Genomic DNA, 5,618 nt, shown 5'->3' with positions numbered 1-5,618 from the left:
CATAGATCACTCTCATATTGATGGTTGATATTATTTTTTGGGATAATATTGTGGGAGTCAACAGGAAGCCAGCAGTGTGTTGGAAAATATGAAAATATTGTACCATATTGGTTTCATATATTATCTTCTATTTTGACCATATATTTGTGCACTGATCAAGGCTCTTTAAAGATGACAGTGTTTATTGTTCCTTAACATACGGATAGATGAGAGTCAAGCACCATGGAAAGCTTGCTGGTCATTTTGGATTACTGGAAGTATTGCAGAAAATGTTCCACTGCAAAAACAAAGAAAGATGTATTAGTTCAAAACACTGTATACGAATTATAATATAATTGTAATATATCTAATAAATAATATACACTAACAGTCCATAAAAAAGTCCATAAATTCTAAGTTCCATATGAAGATGGCTCAATAGCAATAGAGGCAAGACCACAGCGCGAAGCAGAGAAGAAATACAAAAAGAGAACACAAGGGGGCTCCAAACTAAGTGCATTGTTAACCACTTCTGGACCGGGCCTTTTTCTGACACTTGTTGTTTAAAAGTTAAAATCTTCTTTTTTTTGCTAGAAAATGACTTAGAACCCCAAACATTATATATTTTTTTTTAGCAGAGACCCTAGAGAATAAAATGGAGATCATTGCAATATTTTTTATCACACTGTATTTGCACAGCGGTCTTACAAACACAATTTTATTTTTTGGGGAAAAAATTCAGTTTTTTTAATTAAAAAGTAAGAAAACAGTAAAGTTAGCCCAATTCTTTCTATAATGTGAAAGATAATGTTACGTCCAGTAAATAGATCCCCAACATGTCAAGCTTCAAAATTGTGCACGCTCGTGGAATGGCGACAAACATTGATACATAAAAATTGCCGTAAGAAACATTTTAAATATTTCTACAGGTTACCATTTTAGAGTTACAGAGGAGGTCTAGGGCTCAAATTATTGCTCTCGCTCTAACGATCGTGGCAATACCTCACATGTGTGGTTTGAATACCGTTTACATACGTGAGTGAGACTTGTGTATGCGCTCGCTTCTGCGCGCGACTGGGAAGGGTGATTGCGCGCCGGATCATTCTCTGCTTCAGTATGTCACAGTACATGTTGGCATTCATGGTTCCCTCAATAAACTGTAGCTCCCCAGTGTTGGCAGCACTCATGCAGCCCCAGACCATGACACTCCCACCCCCATGCTTGACTATAGGCAAGACACACTTGTCTTTTTACTCCTCAGCTGGTTTCCGCCACACACGCTTGACACCATCTGAACCAAATAGATTTATCTTGGTCTCATCAGACCACAGGACATTGTTCCAGTAATCCACATCCTTCGTTTGCTTGTCTTCAGTAAACTGTTTGCAGGCTTTGCCATCGGCGTAACACGCTGAGCATGCGGCATGACGTCGATGTATAGGTGGACCCGCCTGACAGGAAAGAAGGGCGGGTACAGCAAGGGAGGAGGTACCTCCCTCTTCATACATTGCAGCTTCCGGGACAAAAGCATCCACCGTTCCACCCGACCGAGGCCCATCGAGTAAACCAGTGAGATGAAAACACCCAATGTGAAATGTCACATTAGGGGGATTGCGTGCCATTACATCTATGGGAAAATGGGGGAGGTCTGCGGTCTGCGTTCCTCTCCCCCACGAGGTTGCAGATGCCCATGGTCTCTGCTTCACCCGTTACATGACGATAGGGTCCCACGGACGATGCCTGCTTAGGACACCTATGGGAAGGATGTGGTAGTTGGCATACTTTTCCTCTCTTCCACATTTGCATACTTGTTTCTGGTCACTAGTTTCTTTCAACATGGTAAGTAGCTGTTCATTCATCGCTCTATTCCTTCTATCCTTACTTCATTTGGGTACTTGTCACTCTTCACTTTCCTTCACCCATGTCCACCTTTCCCTCATCACCATGGTTGTTTAATCGTCCGGTGTCAGGTCTGCCTCACCTTTTTCCTTGCACACTTTCTCATTATTCCGCCTCAACATATTATTTTTTGTCACCCAATAGCACCACTTCACCAGCCCTTCCTGTATCTAGCATAATATCTTACCACTTTATTACATATGATAATATATTCATACCCATATTGCGATTACTCATACTTTTTATGACAGACATGGAAGGTCCACGGTTCTATTCTACACACTGGTCACCTACCTTCCATAGGCCCCTCTGCCGGCCCGTTGTCTGTCGGGACCCTTCAGCTCCCGGGTCAGACTTATCCCACCACCACCGCACAGAGGCCTATACTTTGACTCCAGTCCAACCGGCCTGTGAGTTTTGGGCACTCCAAGGAGTTCCTGAATATTTACAGTACTTTTTCTGAATTTTTCCATTATTTTTAATTTGTACTCCAACATTTGTTTTTGTTCTTTAGATATGTTTTCAATGCATTTACTCTTGAAGAAGCGAGCATTTAACTTGCGAAGCGCGACAGACCAAGACGCATTATACTTATACATCATGATATTATAGGATTATGTTTTTATCTTTGAGACCAATATGTATTGTACTACCATGTATACAAATATGCATTTTACTACTATTCATTTATGTATTGTAAGACCACCAACTAGTTTGGCATTTCATGTGTTTTAAGGCACATGATGGCATTTATATTTATACCTATTCCAACTAATTGTAATAAAGGTTACTTTTTCCATACATTCATTCTCATTTGTCATTTCCAGCCACATGTACTCACCTCATTTAAAGTCCCCTGGTCCAATTTTTCCTTTTTATGCAGTTTAGACATTAACGGCTGTGTGTTGAGTTGTTTTGAGGGGACAGCAAATTTGCACTGTTATACAAGCTGTACACTCACTGCTTTACATTGTAGCAAAGTGTCATTTCTTCAGTGTTGTCACATGAAAAGATATAATCAAATATTTACAAAAAATGTGAGGGGTGTACTGGGTCAGGATGAGTGCCGTATTGCACTGGATCTTCTAGGGGAGATCCCTGTACCCTGTCATGGACTAATAGATAGCTTATCTATATACACATGTGAGTCGCTCCTTGTCTTTTTATTAAACAAAGGGGATCATCACCTGTATCTTTGTATTGGCTTCCTCTATGAGGTGAAAGAGCTGTTTTGAAAGATTTGACATAGCTCTCAAAAGACTGAGGAGACCAGTTATCACATACTAAGTTAACCACTTTACCACCGGAGGATTTTGCTGTCTTACGTCCAGGCCACTTTTTGCTATTCGGCACTGTGCGACTTTAACTGACAATTGCGTGGTCGTGCAACGCCGTACCCAAACAAAATTTACGTCCTTTTTTCCCCACAAACAGAGCTTTCTTTTGGTGGTATTTGATCACCTGTGCAATTTTTACTTTTTGCGCTATAAACAAAAAAAGAGCGTAAATTTTTAAAAAATAACAATATTTTTCACTTTTTTTATATGAAATTCCCCCCCAAAAAAATGTAAAAATCTAATTTTTTTTAAATTTTTGGCCAATTTGTTTTCTGCTACCTATGTTTGGTAAAAAAAATCACAATAAGCGTATTTTGATTGGTTTGCGCAAAAGTTATTGCGTTTACTAACTAAGGGAAAGATTTCTGTCATTTTTGGTGGTTTTTTTTTAACGAGTAATGGCGGCGATCTGCAATTTTTTTTGCGGTACTGCGACATTGCGGCGGACAGATCGGACCCTTGACTGACATTTTTGAGGGTACCAGTGACATTTCTACAGTAATCAGTGCTATAAATATGCACTGTTACTGTAAAAATTTACACTGGCAGGGAAGGGGTTAATTTTATTGGAGAGGGAGGGGTTAATGTATGCCTGGTGCTTACTAACATGTGTGGGGGGAGGTGACTGAGTGACACAGGGACAGATCGCATGTTCAGCTATGCTGAACCCTGCAATCTGTCACTGTCTGTCACTTAGGAGATCCGCCCGCTCTGTTTACACAAGCGGGCGGATCTCCAAACTCTATTCCCCGACGATCGGGGAAGAGCGGCGGCGATCGCCGCCGCTCCTCCCCTGGCCCGACTCCCGCTGTGAATGAATACAGCGGGAGCGAGCCTCCGGCAGCGCGTGAGCGCCGCCCACAAGGGGAGGAGTCCAGCGACGTAGGTCTACGTTGCTGGACAATAACTAACCACTTTGCCGCAGTAGAGCTCGAGTGAGCGGTCGGCAAGTGGTTAAAGACCTTTTACACGTGTATTACAGTTACAAAGAAAAGCACAGAAACCAGGGATTGAATGATTAACATTTTATTTCACCATTACAAAACAGAAAAAATGACTTGAAAACAAGTTAAAGATGATTTAACACACTGTAAGTGCTGACTATCTTTAAGGGGTAGGAATCAAAGGTTCTCAATATACGGGTGGCCAAACAAGCAACAAACAACAAAAATGTCTTGCAGAGAATAGGAAGTGAGGCATTTACTTTTCCTTGAACCTGCTATGATCCTCAGTGTGACTCCGCTGATAACGTGTAATATACACACACGCTTAGTACTATTATTCCAATGGGCATTTGTCACAAAGAGATTGTCAAGGAATCTGAAGATCTCTCTGTGTGATAATAAATGCTTCTGATGGTGTAAATATTCATTATCCCCTCTGGGGAACATGCAAACAGCCTTAATATCACACATTCACTACAGGAAATGCGGGTTTGGAGCCATATATGACCAGTCCCAGGCAGACACAGGTCAGTTTAAAATTATCCATCTTGCTGTTTTAATGTCCGAACCAAAAAAAATGACTTAAAACCATAAAATGTGACCTGTGTACAGCCAAAAAAGAAAACCTATGATCAATATAATTGGATGAATGGTTCCCAAACAAAGTGGGATATCAACACAGCCACGTCCTAAGCAATAAGTCTTGCTTTTTCCACGAATATGCAGATATGCCAAAATGTACCGGTCTCCTTATTCTAGTTGGGGGGGAAATGATATCAGATGACCAGGCTAACCATTGCAAATTGACCGTCCACCATTCTTTTTTTGGCCAATTGTGCTGTTAATTTGGTTTGGGAGCAAGAAACACCACAGAAAAAAAAAAAAGAAGTTTAGGTTTGAGGCATTTTCCACAATGTACAGTCTTTTGATATATACTGAAAAGTCTCTATATGTATCAACATAGTATTTTTAAATGAAAAGATCTCAATTTCAAAGTGCAACATAAAAACCATCCACCAAGTGCAGCACATCCTAAGTTAATATAAGCAGCTTGTATGACATATTTTTCTTATCTGAGCTTTGTGCATGCAAACCTGAACTATAACAGCCCCCAGTGGAGCTATCCTTGCGCTAGAATTTCTGATGAAGAGGTATGCTTCTATTTTCTGAATTGAGACAGCCCAATGATGACTTCAGCAGTGCAGAACATTCCCTGTGGTCAACAGTCTTATGAGATCTCGACCATTAGATGACCAATCATTACAAAACCAAACCTTTCATTGTATGCAATAGATGCAGATAACAGAAGTGCCAAACTACAGTTCCACTATATATGTCTCTGGTCTATGCTTATAGGTAATGGAAATGCAAAAAGCAACCATACTTTTATTTTTCTGCGTTTACAGAAATAGTAATTGTGATAAATACTTGCCAACTGGTTGCTGCACGTTGTGTTATT

Source organism: Pelophylax lessonae (genome assembly GCF_965119305.1).
Source record: "Pelophylax lessonae genome assembly, chromosome: 1".
Lineage (NCBI taxonomy): Eukaryota > Metazoa > Chordata > Amphibia > Anura > Ranidae > Pelophylax > Pelophylax lessonae.
Note: the sequence above shows the minus strand (reverse complement) of the source record.